This window comes from Pezoporus flaviventris, unplaced genomic scaffold (genome assembly GCF_033815535.1).
Source record: "Pezoporus flaviventris isolate CSIRO_AGI_PZ_B2104156 unplaced genomic scaffold, CSIRO_AGI_Pfla_v1 ptg000142l, whole genome shotgun sequence".
In the NCBI taxonomy this organism is placed as follows: Eukaryota; Metazoa; Chordata; class Aves; order Psittaciformes; family Psittacidae; genus Pezoporus; species Pezoporus flaviventris.
The window spans coordinates 419,907-439,363 of record NW_026892690.1 but is presented as its reverse complement, the minus strand read 5'-3'; the positions used below and the strand labels follow the sequence as shown (position 1 = coordinate 439,363).

General features: G+C 44.2%; 1 protein-coding gene and 1 long non-coding RNA gene across 3 annotated transcripts in view; one reads left to right on the top strand and one right to left on the bottom strand.

The window, feature by feature from the left end:
* FAM83H (family with sequence similarity 83 member H) overlaps nt 1-14,830 on the bottom strand; it is a 28,082-nt gene extending 13,252 nt beyond the window's left edge. The window contains exons 1-2 of one of the 2 annotated variants that reach the window (XM_061479143.1): nt 14,413-14,830; nt 12,154-12,241 (exon numbers count right to left, since the gene is read on the bottom strand). The gene's annotated coding sequence lies outside the window, so the exon portion shown is untranslated. The remainder of the gene's footprint in view (nt 1-12,153; nt 12,242-14,412) is intronic. The other variant, XM_061479142.1, reaches the window with a different exon arrangement.
* Nucleotides 14,831-15,438: 608 nt separating this feature from the next.
* LOC133282820 (uncharacterized) lies at nt 15,439-18,885 on the top strand. The gene is made up of 3 exons (XR_009747717.1): nt 15,439-16,386; nt 17,225-17,333; nt 18,422-18,885. It is a non-coding gene; the product is annotated as an uncharacterized LOC133282820 (long non-coding RNA).
* The last annotated feature ends 572 nt before the right edge of the window (nt 18,886-19,457 follow it).

The following is a 19,457-nucleotide window of genomic DNA, read 5'->3' as shown; positions in this document are numbered from 1 at the left end:
CAGGAATACTTAGCGTTGGTATCATCCCAATAATCTCCCTCCAGCTTCTCATATGCTGCTATCTACAATGAATCTATTCCATGCTTTGCATAAGAAGACATGCACAAAATGACTGATTCTCTTTCAGTAGTGCTTCAAACTACTTCACTGCCATTTAAGCAGAAGGGGTGAAGTTAACTGGAACCTCAAAGGATATATAATGCCAGAGAGCACATAAGTACATAAGAGTGTAAGTACTTTCTCATTCCCTCTTAAACCTTTGGCAGTTGACATATAGGATTGCGTGGAAGAGCAAAATGAAGAAAACACTTTGCACAAGCAGCAAACATTGGGCAAGAGCTCTGTGAAATGTATGGCCCATGTGGGCCCTTCCTCACGAGTGACTGTCAAACAGATTGTCTCATTAGACAGCAATCCTTTGCTTTTATGCCTTCATTCCTTTAACAAGAATTCACTGAACACCTTCTCAAATTTCCTTAATTCGGAGTGAATGAATGAATGAATGCCCAGATTAGGGCATGCATGATTTAATAGTATTCCTGCATGATGGCTGTATTTTTCTAGATTGCAAAATAAGGAGCTTGGTAAAAAAAACAGCTCAATGCCTGATGACAGCAAAACTGCACCTGTTTTTGCTTTGGATTCTTGTGCTTTTATGAAGAAGGAAAGAACAAAATCATTATGCACTCCATCTCTGGTTAAATAGATGATGAAGGCTTAAAATAGTCTGCCAGTCAGAAAAGTGGCTACTGTACCAAAGCTTCAGGAACAGTTCATGTATGTGAATCAGATGGAGTAAAGAACATCAAAGTTGTTTTTCCTAGGATGTTAAGATTAAGACATTGACAAGAGTTTAGTGATTCTTCATAGTTTAGGGCACCAGTGCCTGAAATTTAGGCTCCCACTAGGACTAAATTTCATCAACATCAAATATCGAGAAAATTAATCTGTTTAAAATGATGTCTGAAGTTGTCAAAAGCCTTGTTTTTGTAATTCTGCGGTTAAAATACCTTTGCAGTTTGCTTTTAAATTTATTTAAGGTCCTTATATTCATACTTCCATACTTAAATTGTCTCTGAAGTGTTAACATGAAAGTGTTTGTCTAAGACAATCCTCCAGGTTTCTGTTCCATAATACATGTTTCTGTATGGCTTTAATGCTGATGGATAACACAACATTAATAAATGTGGAGATTACAAAATACTGCAGTTCAGGAGAAATCAAACTTACAGTTTTACAACTTTGTCCAAGTCTTTATAACAACTAAATGTGGCTACACATACATGTGTTCTTTGAAAAAGAATATAAATCAGTCATTATTCACAAATGTTAACAAGTTCTGCTCTGTTTTTGACAGTATTTGCCTGGAATAGTATTGATAACATTCTTTGTGTTGACAGAATCCCCCTAGAAACTATGCAAAGGCACATGGACAAAAAGGGGGTGATTTGTTACAGCCAACATGTCCTCCCTAGGGGCAAATCACACCTAATGAATCTGGAGGCCTTCTACGATGGGGCCATGGCATTGGTGGATAGGGGAAGAGCAGCTGACATCATCTATCTGGACTTCTGCAAGGCATTTGACATTGTATGAAGTTTAACCATGCCAAGTGGAAGGTCCTACACCTGGGTCAGAGCAATCCCAGGCACAGCTACAGGTTGAGCAGAGAAGAGATTCAGAGCAGCCCTGCAGAGAAGGACTTGGGGGTGCTGGTCGATGAGAAAATGAACATGAGCCGGCTTCAGTGTGCGCTCGCAGCCCAGAAAGCAACCGTATCCTGGGCTGCATCAAAAGGAGCGTGACCAGCAGGTCCAAGGAGGTGATCCTGCCCCTCTGCTCTGCTCTCGTGAGACCTCACTTGGAGCATTGTGTGCAGTTCTGGTGTCCTCAACATAAAAAGGACATGGAACTGTTGGAGCAAGTCCAGAGAAGGGCCACGAGGATGATCAGGGGACTGGAGCACCTCCTGTATGAAGACAGGCTGAGGAAGTTAAAGCTGTTCAGCCTGGAGAAGAGAAGGCTGCGTGGAGACCTCATAGCAGCCTTCCAGTATCTGAAGGGGGCCTATAGGGATGCTGGGGAGGGACTATTCATTAGGGACTGTAGTGACAGGACAAGGGGTAACGGGTTCAAACTGAAACAGGGGAAGTTTAGACTGGATATAAGGAAGAAATTCTTTACTGTAAGGGTGGTGAGGCACTGGGATGGGTTGCCCAGGGAAGCTGTGAATGCTCCATCCCTGGCGGTGCTCAAGTCCAGGTTGGACAGAGCCTTGAGTGACATGGTTTAGTGGGAGGTGTCCCTGCCCATGGCAGGCGGGTTGGAACTGGATGATCTTAAGATCCTTTCCAACCCTAACTATTCTATGATTCTATGTCCAGCCCAGCCTTGAACACCACCAGGGATGGAGCATTCAGAGATTCTCTGGGCAACCCATTCCAGTGCCTCACCACCCTCACAGGGAAGAACTTCCTTATATCTAATCTGAACTTCCCCTGTTTAAATTTTAACCTGTTACCCCTTGTCCTACCACATAAGCCCAGCATCTGCAATTGTGAACAGCTATGTGACATATGAGCACTCCAAAAGGAATCACTGAACAGCTCCCCTTCCATTTACATAATGAGTACTGAAAAAAGGCCCTAAAGACCCTTAGTACAAAATCCACAGAGCCATAAACCCTACAATGTACCACCAGAAGGGAAGAGGAAAGCTCAAACACACCACCAATGTCCTTCATGCCTTCGGTAGCTGCAACTTTATCAGGAAAAGCACCTGAGGAAGAGAGCTGCCACTACCCTGTACAGAGAAGCAAAGGACTCTGACCATATCCTGCCAGTATGACATGGGAAAAAATCCCAGTTTTAAACCTGAGTTTATGAGCACAACACACCAGTATGGGACCTGAGAAGATCTTGAAGACAACTGAGCATCCTGCCATATGCTACTACTTATCCTGCTGTCCAGTAACTGTTTCAGAGGAAAAGGAAAGAAAAATTCCAGAAGCCAAATTATGTAGCAAGGGGAAAAATTCCAACTTCTTCCCGGCACCTGGCTGTTAAGCCTCAGGTAAATGAAATTTAAATAAAGTGCAAACAAACTACAACCAAGGGAACAATTCAGGTGTCTACACACAGGTGTTTAATGTTACTTGGGATGCCCTAAGGTATCTTGCCTGGCCTGCAGCTGCTGGTGGAGAAGGGTGTGAGTCTCTCATAGGGCTTGTGCCACATCTGCTGTACTTCAGATACCCTAAGGCACCTGCAATGATGGGAAATAAACATCTATTTATTTCCTTGGTTCTGTGAAGTTTAGGGACCAGGACTGCTCCTGAAGGGTCAGATTCATTAACCAAATGCAGGTGTATAACATGCCTACATGCAAGCTGTGTCTTGTGCTCCCCTTATAGTTGATGGAGAATAAGTTAAAAAATCAAAGGAATATGGGATAAGATTCACCTTCTAATATAGATTTGGCCAAGTCTTCTCTTAATTTTTTCCCCAGTGACATTAACTAACCAGCCTTTCAAAGCTTCAGTGCTCAGTCTTAATATTTTTTTAACTCCAAGATTACCTTTATCCTGTCATACAATCCATTCTACCAAGATCCAGCTTGAAACTTTCAATACTTTATTCTAGAACCTGCTTAGGAGATGGGTGATTCCAGAATTTCAGTTTTTACATGGCTAACGACAGGATTCAAACAGGGTGCTTTTACCTTTTTGGTTGTACTTTCAAACACCTACAGCAGGATATATCAGTCTCACCCAACTTCAGGTATCCTCATTGCAGAACATTGCCGTGAATGTTCATACTACTATTACCAACCATCAAATCTAGTCAATACAGTGACTTGAGTAATTGTCTCACACTGAAGTAGACACCCACGCCAATGCTGATGAGTTCCACCATTACAACATTTTGTGAGCCATCGAATTCTGATAGTTCTTTTGTCCTCTGCCCCAGGTCCATTTTAAAATGCAGCCAACCAAGCTGAACACAATATATAATTATAGAATCACAGAATGGTTTGGGTTGGAAAGGACCTTAAGATCATCCAGTTCCAACCCCCTGTCATGGGCAGGGACACCTTGCACCAGACCATGTCACCCAAGGCTCTGTCCAACCTGGCCTTGAGCACTGCCAGGGATGGAGCATTTACCATTTCTTTGGGCAACCTGTGCCAGCGTCCCACCACCCTCACAATAAAGAACTTCTTCCTTCTATATAACTTGAACTTCTCCTGTTTAAGTTTGAATCCATCAACCCTTGTCCTTTCACTACAGTCCCTAATGAAGAGTCCCTCCCCAGCATCCCTATAGGCCCCCTTCAGATACTGGAAGCTGCTATGAGGTCTCCACACAGCCTTCTCTTCTCCAGGCTGAACAGCCCCAACTTCCTCAGCCCGTCTTCATACGGGAGGTGCTCCAGTCCCCTGATCATCCTCGTGGCCTCCTCTGGACTTGTTCCAACAGTTCCATGTCCTTTTTATGTTGAGGACACCAGAAGTGCACACAATGCTCCAAGTGAGGTCTCACGAGAGCAGAGCAGAGGGGCAGGATCACCTCCTTGGACCTGCTGGTCGCGCTCCTTCTGATGCAGCCCAGGACACGGTTGCTTTCTGGGCTGCAAGCACACACTGAAGCTGGCCCATGTTCATTTTCTCATCGACCAACACCCCCAAGTCCTTCTCCGCAGGGCTGCTCTGAATCTCTTCTCTGCTCAACCTGTAGCTGTGCCTGGGATTGCTCTGACCCAGGTGTAGGACCTTGCACTTGACATGGTTAAACTCCATAAGGTTGGCATCAGCCCACCTCACAAGCACGTCAAGGTCCCTCTGGATGGCATTCCTTCCCTCCAGCGTATCAACTGAACCACACAGTCCCTGATGAAGAGTCCCAGGCTGAACAGACCCAGTGTTCTCAGCCTGTCTTCATACGGGAGGTGCTGCAGCCCCTGATCATCCTCTTGGCCTCCTCTGGACTTGTTCCAACAGTACCATGTCCTTCTTATGTTGAAGGACACCAGAACTGCACACAATGCTCCAAGTCTCACGAGAGCAGAGCAGAGGGGCAGGATCACCTCCTTGGACCTGCTGGTCACGCTGCTTTTGATGCAGCCAAGGACATGCCTGGTTTCTGAGCTGTGAGTGCACACTGAAGCCAGCTCATGTTAAGTTTCTCATTGACCAACACCCCAAGCCCTTCTTTGCAGGGCTGCTCTGAATCACTTCACCCAACTTGTACTTGTGCCTGGGATTGCCCTAACCCAGGTGTAAGACCCTGCACTTTGCTTTGCTGAACTTCATGAGTTTGGCATTGGCCACCTCTCAAGTATGTCAAGGCCCCTCTGGATGGCATATTCCGATGGTTATCTTACCAGTGCTGTATTTGTAACAAAACTGCCTCCCTACTCCTGCTTGGAGTTGCCATGGCATTGCACTTGAGTTCACTGGCTACTCTGAAACCCATTAGTTTTTGCAGTGGTTGTTGGAATACAGTCTCCTTTCTATAGGTATGAAATGTATTATAGTGTAGTAACTAATTGTGATGCATCAGTTTACCAAGTGATCCAAGGCGGTCTCCACACCTGCCCCACCTTCTATTGTTATTGACTTTCCCAATAATCAAGCACCTAAAAGCTTTATCACAAGTGTTTTTACTTCATTGATCAAAATATTCAAGAAATAAAACATAACACTGAACTTTGGTCTAATCTGTTTAAAAACAAGGCTATCCAATGGTGACATTTTGGAAACAAAACTTATTAATAAAGTGCCTGTTTTAATTTTGACCTGTCTCTTGCCTTGTGTATCTCACAACTGCTTTTTAAAAGATTAAGAGCAGGAATAGGTTGCCCAGGGAGGTTGTGAATGCTCCATCCCTGGCAGTGTTCAAGACCAGGTTGGACGAGGCCTTGGGTGATATGATTTCGCGTAAGGTGTCCCTGCCCGTGGCAGGGGGGTTGGAACTAGATGACCTTAAGGTCCTTTCCAACCCTAACTATTCTATGATTCTATGATGGGGGACTGTAAAATCATCTGATGCAATACTGGAAACCATTACCTTAGCACTGAATACTGCAGGTCAGTGGGCACCTGGCTTGCATACTGTTACTCAGCACTTCACTGTCCCACTCAGCTGTGGACAGCTGGGTCAAAGGAAGATAAAAAGCCCTAAATAAATTTATCCAGTTCTGCAATGAGGAAAACTACTTCCTGACTCCTCCAGAGAAGTCCTACAATAAAAGACTTTCTTATCACTGCTGTTTTGATGTACAGATGAAAGAGCAGTGGCCACAATCAGCACACAGCACAGTCTCACTCTATAAAAGGCCTGACCAACAGAGGAAAACAGAGCAGAGTAGAGGGGAAAATGCAGATACAAAGGGCAAAAAAGGGCAATAAAGAGCCAAACAATCTTCATCCTGAACACCCCAGTTGCTTGTACAGTCAGGCAATAACGTTCCTCCCCTTCACCATATTTAAACATGTATTGGAAAGATTACCTTTTTAAAAATACGAATGGCTGAGTCAACAGTTTCTTAGCAAGCTACTTCAGCGTTTCTTTACCTCTATTGCAGTGAAAATGCACCTTATTTCATAAAGTAATCTTTAACTTCAGATCTTAACTGTATTCTGATGCCTCTGCACAACTGAAACATTTCCTAAACCAGATCTTTTGTCTGTTCAAGAACACTGTAAATCCCTTCTCAGCTTTCTCCACAGTAACTGGAACAGGCTTTCTGCTGGCAGGGCTTGTTTCCTAGCCCTGGACAATACCTGTGGCTTTTCCTTAGGAATTCTCTGGACTTCCTCTGATATTCCTCTTCACATCACTGAACCCTGATTTCTGAAAATGCAGCCTTCATTCTGGATTTCTGAATATTGTTTTACATCTGAATGTATTGAAATACATTTCATCAGATTGTAGTGTAGATTTACCATTTCCTCAAACTTTATATTATCCTTGAACTTTACCAAACTATCTACTGGTGACATAAACATTTCATTGACCTCCTGAGCAGCACTGGAGACAGACTCAGTAGCTGATAAGTCTGATAAAAATGGACATTATTAATACCTTCTCTTTAACGATTGATACAAATAAATTACTATTTCATTAACTACCTAATGCAAGACCTGTTTATTTAACATAATGTAGTATTTAAATTACATTTCAGAAAGCATTTATTTAGATGACTTGGAGAAATCAAGGCTTATTATAATAGGTATTCTTAGACCTTCACCATTCAAAACTGTGTATTTACTTGAGACCCAGAGGGCATACAATCAGATCAGTTTTTTTCCTTTGTATAAATTACCCTGCACTGGCAGCATGTGGGTCCATCTGCATCATCCTGGCCATTCAGCTCACTTGGTCAGTTTTCTTCCAAAGCTCCCTACAGTTATCTCAGGATTTAACAATTTCAGTGTTTATTACCACTGACTTTCAGTGAACTTCACAAGAGATCTTATTAATGGCATTTTGAAAGCAATGCATTTTTATTCCCTGAAAGGATTTTGGCATATCCAGCATTAGGGTATGGATTTGTGATCAAATTACTGTGAACTAAACTAAGTTTGCACAAACATCATGATCCACAGTCCCCACCATACACATTCCTTGTCATGAATGAAGGGCAACTCCTTCTTCAACAAAAGTGAACTGTGGTACCTTGCATTTACCAGAGACTACTACAGATAAAGGTACACACATAGAGACAGCTGCCATAAAACTGTTCCTCTGCACTGACACACCCCAGTGTACAGTGTTTCTGTGTGCATCCACATCCTTCAGCTGAAGCTGTATTCAAAATAATGTATTCCAATCAACCTTCGTGTAAATGATTGAGATGGCTTTTCCTCACATAAATCCCATTGATTTAGATTATAATCCTCCAGAGAAATTATAGATTTTTCTAATCCCATTGTGAAAATGCCACTCTGATTTTATGCATGTTAACTCTCCCATCACTCATCACCATTCCAGATGGAGAACCATAACTTACTCAACTGTTTCTGTACACTGAAACTGCTCTGTGCCTCTGGTGATCCTCCAGAATATTCTCTTCTTTGAATCTGTTTCACTCTACTGTATTCTTTTTTGAGTTGGTGGGACTGGAGCTGACAGATGGAAGTGAAATATGGTTTTATATGGAGTGTTCACATTCTGTTCCTTTCCTAATATGCCATTTGCTTTTTGACCACCAAGGAGCAATGAGCATCCTGCTGATTTATGGCACAGGACTACTACGTTTGTGTTTTTTTTTCTTTCTGTCCTGCTGTTGCTGAACTGCCCCAATGACCACCAACTGACTTTCCTGATCACTGACAACTGATCACCAAAACAGCCTTGCTGGTTTGACTGAATGTACAGCTATAGTAAAAGACTGTGATGATGAGTCAGAAACCCATTGTACTAGATGAAGTACCAGCAATTATTAAATTGATTCTTGCTTAGGACGGTCTCCTAATTTAGTCCCCACTACACATAATAAACAGATGAAAGGAAAATGAGCTAAGAGGTACAAAGGCACAACCATGAGATGTGCAAATTTTGCACTGTACTCACAATCAGTTGTGGAATTTGGTGGTCTGTAGGCACTGTACTACAGACAGCTTCTAAGGGGACATCTGAAAAACAACTTTTTGAGGGAGTTTCTAAACATAAGGAGAAGCATGGGAGAACCATCATGATGCCTAAAGGATAGGCAAAGTAACTGGTATCAGACAGATAGTCTGTTAAGGAACGTACTTGCTCCACGAAGAGCGCATGGACCAAGATGAAACATTTGTGAATTTATTTTCACAGGGATTCCAGGCTAGCTTTAATTTATCATTTGACAAGTCACCACACTGGTTCCCATCTTCTCTATACAAGCTGTGCAGTGTTTTGCATTTACTGTTCCTCTGATTTTGCACTCAGAATTGGTATTTCATGAAGTCAGGAAAAAAAAGCACTGATCCACAATGTCTTCTCCTCACACATTCCAGAAGGCTGTTCCCATTATTTAGAATTTCATGCAGTTCTGGGCTCTCCTAAGCAATCAATTTGTAACACCAGCCACGATCAGAACCTTGCTATGTTAGGTAAAGAGTGAACCAAGACTGGAAACTTTAGTTCCTTCCCAAGAAATCCTTTCTTTAAATCTAGTAGATCATACAGTGATGAACACAGAAAGGTACAGAGAAGGCTGTAGAAAGAAACAAGTATTCAGTACACTAGCTCTTTAGCATGCTAATATGGGATAGTTGCTGGGGTTTTTCAGGAGGAAGCTGAAGGAGAAAAAGAAGGTTGGCTTTGTAGCTGTTATGAGTAACTCCTCCCATGCTTGGGGGCAGTGGATAAAGGAGAGCACGAAGGAGCTTGTTGAAAACTTAACAAGTGGGAGATGAAGGCTGATATAATGGGCTGATGAGAGGCAGGATTCAGTCTCTCAGCAGCAAAGGTCTCCTCCACCCGTCTGCTTGGGCTTTCCCAAAGACACTGGGTTGTTTGCTATGGTGCCAATGCAGCTCTGCACAGCCAAAAAAACAGTAGCAGGGGAGAAACAGGAGGAGAGAAAGGAGGATGGAGCTAAATTACCAAGAGCTTTTACTGAGGAGGGAGTCTCCAACAGAAATTTCCCTTGGCTTGGCCTGAGGCCTGTTTCTGTTCACACTGGTATAACTGGGAGTGACTTTACTAGCTTTGATACTTATCAGAAGCATTCCGGTTTTGTGATCCACAAAAGCTATCAGACCCTCTTAATATTGGGAAGGATAAGCAGTAGTGTGATCACAGTCCACAACTATCTCTGCACAGAAAAACATGTAACCATAAGGAAATTTTTAATGCAGGCAGAGCATGAAAAGTGACAGATGAAGTGAGATGTAAAAAAATTCTCCCTTTACCCCTTAAGAGCAGAAACTGGCAAAAGTATAGACCTGTTGGCTTGTGCATCATTTGCTGCCTGCCCAGATGATGTGCCATTTCAATGGACTTTAACTGTTTTTCTAAAAAAAATAGCACAAAATTCTGGTTTCAGCTCTGCTGAGGGGCTGAGCACCACAAAACCCTCAGAATCAAATAAAATAAACCAAATGGACCTGTATTTTTCTTGACTCTTTGTGCCAGGTGTGAATCAAGAACAATGGACTGTACTCAGTCTAAAAGGAAACTGGCTCAATGTTTCCTTTCTGTCTCATCTGCTGCTGCCTGACAGTCCCTGCTGATGTCTCAGCACCTCAGGCTGGCTCTATCTTCCTTCCCAATGCTGACTCCAGCGCTTGTTGTTACGTGTTTTGCCTGCACAGCAAGTTCCCAGCCTGCCTCTCTCAGATCATCACTTTGCTGGCTGGACCTGCTTCTCTGCTTCAAGACACTCCCAAAAGCTGGGGCCTCTGTAGGTCTATGCACCAGCAGAGGGAACTGCCTGTGAGGAAGCAAGGCTCTATCACTGGCTAGTGAGATAGGATCTCTGCCTGACACCCCATGCTTATGTGCAAGTATAGGCACAATTTGCTGGGCTTAAACACCTTGTCATTTCATCACCCTGGATATCAGCAACAAGAAAAAGGCCACACAGACAGAATAATTTACTTCAACCTGCTGGATGGCAGAGTCACAAAACACCTCTGTGCTATTAATGTCTGACGAACTTCCAAACTCAGGTAAAGAAATAAATTGAAGCAATTTTGAGAGTCAAAGCAGGAAATGGTAAATCCAAGAGAAGAATGTAAAGCACAGTTTACAAACAGTGGTCCAAGAGGCACACCGGACCCATGCACCATGTTCAATGACAATACTTACATCTCTTACGAGGGGATGTGGAACATTTTCAGGTTTCCAAAATGTCTAGAACCCTCAAAACTTAGAAATTATTAAAGAAAGAAAGAAAAGCCTGATAATAGAGAAAAGATTCTATGAAAACAGGTTGCTAATATTCAGGAAGGGTCAGTTTTAGAAGAGGACAGTAATGCCCAAGATCAAACTACCTGAGCAGACATAGTGACAATATGACATGGAAAATGTTGGTTTGCTCTCAATAAAATTTTGTAGTAGGTAAAAGATTTGGGGAGGGACCTGTTTCCTGCAATGTGGTTTAAAATGAGGTTTAAGGACAGGGTTTTTTAATTCTGCATTGTGTGATAGAGGGACAGCTAGTGCCTTCTAATCCTGCTGCAGCAGACTGAATAACTTGTACTAACAGTGACAGATATGCTCATCCTTTCCAGAACCTACTCCTACATGTACTAGCTGTCTTTACTAAGAATTGTACTTCTACCGAGAAAGGATCTCTCATTTTAAGACCTCTCACTTGCGAATCTCACAGTGACGTGCCTGTAGCTCTTGAAGTTTTCAAGTGCACCCCAGAATTTCCTGGTTAAGCCATACAACATTACCATGGGAATTTTACAAGAGCTGCGGCAAAGGATGCTGGATACCTTCCTACTAACTGCTCTTCTCAACAAGCAAGGCTCAGGTATGTTCCACAGAACCACATGGTGAAACGTGGCTAATAGTCTGAACTAAACCCTTTCTCAGCCACAACTGTGTCTGCTGAGTCCTCACAGCAATTATTTTTCCTCTTTCAATTTTCCTTTCTGTATTTTCTGCTGAAGTCACTCTGTGCTCTCATTCTCAAGGTTCTCTCAGTTTCAGGCTGTAGGCTCCAAGCCTGGCTTACTGTTAAAATTTCTGTTTGGAAGACCAAAATAAGGGATTTGTTATTCCTGCTACAATGTCACATATATAACTCCCAGGCCTTTTCTTTTGGTCATCTGACTAGTCTGTACTGATCACTCTGTGTTAAAAAGCATGAGTGAATGTGATCCCCTTCTTTACTCTAGGTGGTCTTATACGGATCTCAGTCATCATTTTAAAAAACCCTGTATGTCTGCCCTCTGTAGTCTGCGTTTCACTTCATCTGAAGTCATGATCATCACATGAGAAACTGCTTCAATTCATTTAATCAATTCACTCATTGAGCTTCCAGAGATTACAACTTTACTTCCATTATTACATATATCTGTCATTTAAACCTATGAACTGCCAAAATAAACTCTGTCTAAAGTGAGTAGTACATGTCTTGAATGCTACAGGCATGTGGCATGGTAGAATTGGGAGCCTGGTCAGCACCTCAGAACACCTACTGGACTTCCACCCACCTCTGCTTAACAGTCAGTGCAAGGGATCCCACAAAATATTCTTCGGAGAATCAGGGATTCAGCCAGATGTTCAGAAGGTCCAGGGGATCTTCCCACAGGCCAGAGGAAGGGGAAAAGTAGCAGAAAAAGTTACATGCAATTTCTCTTGTGAAGTGATTTAGACAGCACCTGAGCATGTCTATCTTAGCTGATCCTATGCAATAAAGGGTCCGGAGTGGCATGTGTAAACCCAGCCTGCAAAGAGTCACTAGGGCAAACCTGATGTTTACATCTATCGAAAAGTGAAATGCAATACTGCGTGCAAAAGAGGCCTCTTACAGAGAGCAGATTACCAGAAGAGAGAGAAGCACAGAATCGTTTAGGTTGGAAAAGACCATTAACATCATCGAGTCCAACCATTAACTTACCACTGCCAAGTCCACCACTAAAACATGTTCCTAAGCACCATGTCTATGACAGCAACACTTACACCAACTGTCCCTTTCCTTGGGTTATTATTTATTAGGTACCAGGTATGCAGAAGTCTGAAACAGAGAACTTAAAGAAAAGGTCCAACAGTGTAAGGTATAATTTGGAGAAGAACTACATGCTGCCCTTGAGTTTTACTTTCCCTCACATCCTGATTTTAGAAAAGCACTCCAGAAACTCCTCTTCCTCATTAGGGCTACAAAAATCCAGTGAAATGGGTTCTACAAAGCAGTCCAAAAGCATTCCATTTAACCATAAAATACAAAGAAGTCCAATTCTGGAAGGTTTGGAGGTGAATTTCAGTTGCTTGGAAAGCTTGTGATTGCCTTACAAATGATGTACAGAGCAAAGGTGTCTGTTCTCAGCCATGACTCTGCTCTGGCACAATCATACCAGGCTGTGGGATGTGACATTTTCACTTTTTCCTTTGACACTGAATTTTCCCTACAACCACACAAGGAGTGTAACTTTGCTTTCCTCAGAACACTACTATTTCCACTGCCAGGTGACAGCAAATAAAACTCTCAAATACAGCCCCTCACATAAAAGGGAGTTAGGCCAAAGATGAAAAAAACTTTCTCCCCAGACCGCAGCCCTGCTGTGGTTTTGCAAGAGTGAAGGCGTGCTGTCTTTTCTTGCGTCCTCCTCTAGTGAAAACATATGGTATTGTAGGCTGCAGAAAGGCATCACAGGCCGCCAATGCTCTGCACTGCTCTGGGCTGGGGCTAGCGTGTTGTTGAGAGTTGTCTCGATCACAGCTAAGCTTACTGAAACTTCCATGAAGTAGATGTTCTCAGCAGAAGGATGCTATAGGCACTTTTGTCCCTTTACAAGTGCCTCCTCCCCTCTAACTGTTTTAGAAGATAGAGAACTTCAGTGAACCTGGGTCCTCAGGCCAGACACAAGCCATAATTGACCTCTATTGACCTCAATTTAGGAACACAAGACCTTCCCCTTCCTCCATGCTCACACAAAACCCAAGGCCTGCCAGACAAGCTCACATCTGTGGAAAAAACTAAGTGAGAATATGCACGTGTGCCTGTGCACGCATGTGTCTGCACGCATCTGTCTGTCCTTTTGCATGTACGTGCATGGATGTCTGTGTCGCTGCTTGCAGGCCGTGTCAGCAGACAGCTACACACCCCTGCAAGGAAAGCACCCATGCTATACACCACAGCGAGGAAAGGTGCAGTGGGCCTCAGGAGCTCTTTCTTGGCTCTTTGCCTACTGCAGACCATGGCCCTTCCAGCACCGCCACCAGTGAAGTCCTCTTTGTCCCAATCTCTTGTCTACATATCCCTACCATGTTTCTTATCAAAAAAGGCCAGATCAGGCTCTGTCATAGGAAGCTGAGTCAGGCTGTAAGATCTCTTCCTGAAGACAGGAATAAGTTCTGAAATAGGCAACTTTTGGGCTTCCCCAAAGGAGATGGGACAAAAGTCTGGTGTTCACTAAGCAGTTTTGATCACGCTACCTGAAGATTGACAGGTCTCTTCCCTCACCATCCACACTGCCTGCATTCTGTTCCCCTTTCCCCCTTGCCCATCCCGCCTCGTGGGACTCTCCATTCTCCCATGACAGCCACAGCATGGCTGAGAGCTCCTGCTCCAGTATGGTGCCTTTCTGCTTTGAAGCAGCCATCTCCTGCCCACGACTGCCTGAAGAAGTCCCTGCCTCAGATCCCGAGCGCCCAGCCCTGCGCAGAGAAGCAAGGACAGGGCCTCCCCAGCCCTTGCCCGCCAACTCACGTGGCCATTGGGGTACCCCAGGAGGTGCCTACACTTCTCCTACCTTCCCAGGTGAGCCAGGGCAGGTGGTGGGTCGTGCTCTCCGGCTCTCCGCTCCCCTGGACGTGCCTGCAGCCTGATTCACTGGCACCTCCAAGCCAGCGAGAATCAAGCTCCACCCAGGGCAGAGGGTGAGTAAGAGCGAGAGAAAGGCAAACTCCGGAGAGTTATTCCCTCCCCAGGATTGCAGGGGAGCCAGAGATAAGGGCTGCACATTCCTGAGCCGCAGGCGGCCTCTCCCTTCCCGTCTGCCCTGAGCCTGTCAGACCAGCTCGGGCCTGGCTGCGGAGCAGGCCTGGGAGCAGGCTCAGAGCTGGCAGCCGGGCAGGGGCCCTGGCCAGCGGGCCCAGGCTCGGCCCAGGAACGCTCCATCCCGCAGCCACCCAGGGAAGAAGGGTTCGGGCTCATCAGGGACTTCCCATTCTCCGGTCCCTTTTGGGGAGACAGCGGTGTGCTGCAGCAGTAACTCCTGGGCAATGGCACCACTGCAGCAGGAGCGGGCAGGGCACTGTGCCTTCCTCTTCCACAGCAGCAGCTTCCACCCGTGTGCCCCGAGCTCCTTGGGGTGCCGTGCCAAGGGTGTCCGAAGCCAACCCGTGACCCCCCGTGTCCCTGAAGGTGCCGTGCAAAGGGCATCGGCGGCCGTACCGGTGCCCGGCTACCCTGCTGCCCTCGCCCCCCGGGCCGGCTGGCGGAGCAGCCCCTCCTGGAGCCGGAGTCACCGCGGGCGCAGGCGGAGAAGGGTTAAGCGAGATTCCCCGCAGCCCCGGGCGTGGCCGCTCCTGTTATTTCACCTTTCATGTTCTATCTTATTCAGCCTGGCAACCGCCGCGGCTGCTGTGTGCCGGGCGGTGCCCGGGCGGCTGGGAAGGCGCGGCGGGAGGCGGATCCGCGGGAGGCGGCGGTGACTCAGGCCGGGCAGCCCGGTTCTGGCGGGCCCGGGCACCGCGGCGGCGGGAGGGGCGGGCGCCATGCTCTAGGTGCGGGGAGGGAGCGGGGTCACAGCGGTTTGCGGGAGCTGGTGGGTGCTCGTTCTGCTTTTCAGTCCTCCGTCCGTCGGCGCTCGCAGCGCTCATCGAGGGCAGGCGGCAACGGGAGAGCTGCGGGCAGAAACCCGGCCTCCGGTGGCTGAGGGGAAGCGCTGTGGCTTGGCGTTCATGTGCAGTTAGCGCCTGCCTGCACGTCCCGCGCTGTGTGCTGCAGGCCGCGCGCTTGTACGATAACTTAGTGCGTACATTATAAAAGGTAATGTTAAGGGGCCATGATGAGAGGAGGTGTCCTCGGGTTTGTCAGTAAGCATGATGGTAAAGGCTTCAGTTACGTAGTTGTGGGCTGTTTCTCCTATAGGAATTTGCTTCACTCGGTGTGAAAGACGGAGAGAGCCTGCTGAGGGGGGAACCAGTCAATATTGCTTTTAATCATCCTCTACTGTGTTGCCGTGGGCTTTATTCACCACATGCCACTTACACACCACGTTGAATGGAGTTACTAACTTCCACACAGGTGTCGCTATGCTGTTCATCAGTATCCTACCGGAATGCTTCACAAACAGCAATTAACTTCTTGGTACTCAATTGAGCTGTGATGGTGTGATTATCCCTATTTCAGAGGAAAGGAACTGGAGCAGGAATATTACATTTAAAATGTTCCACTCGCTGTACGTAGTTCAAGATTTCAGGAGTCACACCTTTTAGGGTCTCTAACAGCGGAGGAGAGAGGGAATGCAGGGTGGATGGGCATCACTACATATAGGACAATGCCCTGTAATTTCTTAAATTTTCAGTGATTTCAGCCTCAAGTAACTGCTTTCCAGTAGCATATTATTTGTGACTAATTTATCTTCCTCTCAAGTATAATTGTGTATGTCCCAGAATATTTTTCTTTGATAAGGCTTTTATGTTCAGTTCTTGATTTTAATGTGCAGGTTGCTATCTGTGTTGGAAAAGGCAAGATCAAAGATGTATGTTTTGAAGTACAAGTAAGTGTAAGCAGTGTCTGATAGACAAAGTTCCATAGTGCTATTGGGATGATTATGAGAGTCTCTCACAATCTGGACCATCAGATGATTTTTGCATATTCTATGTGCACACAATTTAGAATTTGGATGTTTATCCAAATAGAAGCCAGTGCAAAGGATACTTGGTCAGTTTGATGTTCTTGTGGTTAACACACTGCTGAGGAACTATTTTACAGTATTCTGTAAAGTTAATGTCTGATTGGTTAATCCAAGTCATCATGCAGTGGGACAGGACTGAATCCTTGAGGAGAAATTTATTCATTGTTGCTGTTATCTGAGAGTATAGCTTAAGAAAGAAGTAATAGAATAAGGTCAGAATAATTTTGGTTGGAAGAATCTCTTGAGAGTCATCTGATCCAATACCTTTACTCCATGCAGAACTCATTAAATCAAGTTACTCAGTGCCTTGCTTGTTTGGTTTTTGAGTATATCCAGATATCCCACGGCCTCTGTGATTCCTATTCCTGTGCTTGACGCCTTCACAGTGGGGGTTGTTTTTTCGGGGGGGGGGGTGGTGGTGGTGGTTTGTTTTTTTGCTGTTTGGGCTTTTTTTCCCTAATATTTAATGGGAGTTTTCTTTAAAGCCACTTATGTCTGGGAGTTTGGTAATATGTCTAAACTACACATTGACTGCTCCAGTTGTATGAACCTTCAGCAAAAGAAGCATATATGTAAAAGAAAGCTTTCCAGAATACTTTCATTTAGCTAACATTATATCCAATCTCTTGCTCAGGTCCTGCTTTGACTGTTTTTCATCCACAAGCTGATCTGAACCTTCTGTGCTGTCTTGATAATGTAGGCAGGTTGTGGCAAAAGACAAGAAGGGCTGTGTGTGTCACTTGCATCCTGCTTGTCTTTGAGTCTGTGGCATCTGACCATTTACCACTAGTACAAAGAAGACTGACATGGTAAGTAAAGGTCTCTTACAGAGATGCAGGTGATTCCTTCCCTGACTGGTTACCAGCAGTTCAGTCATAACTGGCACTACAGTTCTAGTGCAGCATCTCCAAGAATTGAAGAAGGATGCATGTCAGACCTGCAGACAGGAGCACAGCCTAGGATACACTTCCTGAATTACTCTGCTGCTGCCAATGCTGAAAAAGCAGCTTTAGCAGCTTTGCCTTAAAGAAATGCCAAGGTCCATTCTTATTCAGCTCATAAGTCTGACTAGTTACATTCATCTCTTAATTTGTCAGAATTTCTTCCTTTTATAAGTGAGCAGCTTGGATACAGGCCTGTTTTATTCATCCTTCCAATTAATTTAAACTGAAACATTCAAATGGAGGCTTGTGTGTTGGGTTGGTTTTATGGTCAGAGTTACAATAAAATCTTCCTTAGCAAACCAAAAATTTAAAGTGCACATCTTTCTGCTGGTTTTGGGATTATTCTGTGCGAGGTTGTTGGTTATTCCCTGTGTGGCTCCTGAGGCCCAGCCATTGTAACTGTCGTCTTCTTTTCCAGTCTGTGGCTGGGAAGTTAAGGGTTTTCATAATTCTCAGTAGCATTATTCATCTTTTAATACCTGCTAATACTGTTATATGAATATAAACCTGATGCTATTAGCAAACTCCCAGTAGACATTTTTCTCAAATCTGCATGCACCTGAAGAGATCACTTTATCTATTATTTGGTTTCTTTACATTATGTGCTTGCACATACAGTTCCTGCCCTATGATATTTACCTTCATTTCCTTCTTTCTTACACATAAAATGTCTTTCAAATTTATGCTCCATTTATGATAATTTTTTTTTTTTTTTCATTCTTACAATACAGAGTTTTGTGCCTAAAGCTTGGTCTTAGACTATTTCTTGTGGTTCTTGGATCTCCTGGATGACAGAACAGATAACTTCACACTGGAGTTTGGGATACTTGGGCCAGAATCTGGCTTCCTAGAAGGAATACTTCAGGCCTGCTGTACAGCTGCTGTATGGATTTATTTTGTTTTATTCAGCCACTATGTCTTCAGTTCTTCTCCTTTGTATTGATATGCTGTAGGATGCTAGAAGATGGAGATGCATAGACAGTAGGGAAGGAAGAAACTCCATGAAGGCAAACACATTCATGGTTGAGGCAGCTCTATCGAGGTGATGATTCATCAGTTCCTTGGCTGCTCTCCTTGTGGACAGAACAATTTTGCACACTAGTGAGTGTAGAATTTTATTTTATTATTTAAATATTTGAGATAAAGTATCTTTCCTGGCATCAGTAAACTGCAGTGGATCTTTTTTGAGGCCCAAAAAAGTGAGCAGGTTTCTGGTAGCGTCTTGGTTATGGTACAGATACCGAAGGCAGAATTTATCAGACTGAACACTGGTGACTGTTGCATAGGTGTCTACATCAGGGTTGGTCATCCCATGCTCATTTCATAGTCTTTGGAGGGCTTGTTAATATGTCCATGGATGCAATTCAGACCTTCAAAACCAGAAAGGTGAATTGCAGCTAAATCCAGACCACCTACAGATAGCATTCCTAGTCTGAAAATCAGATTCAGAATGAGCTGAACCAAACATGGCTGTAAGGAAAGGAGTTTCAGTGTGAGTTTGGGGCTTTTCCCTGTACGACACTATAATACGAATTGTTGAACTCTCTCCTCCCTCCCCCAGAAAGTTAAATCTAGACCGTTTCACAAAAAAAAAATTCCACAACGCTTCAGTGTGTGGCTTCTTTCCTATTATTCCTTAAATAATATTGATTTGTAATAGAGTCTAATCTGTGAAGGAACTTAAAATCCATGTGAACTTTGGTCTAGGTTCTATCAGCAAGCAAGGTCTTATTTTAATTATTCATCTTGGATATTTGTTACTTGAGGAAAATCCCAGTGTAATGACTTTTGCCTTCATAGAGTTTATGATGAAAACAAAATCCATCACTGTTCTGTTTCAGCTTCCTGTGTTTAATCTAGTTCATTTTGCAGTGAGTCTGATAACCTGTATTTGACTAAGGTATTTCTCAGTAATTAAAATAAACACATTACCCTTCAATCTTATCTTTATTAAATAAAGTGAACATTTTAAAATTTCTCATTTTTTAG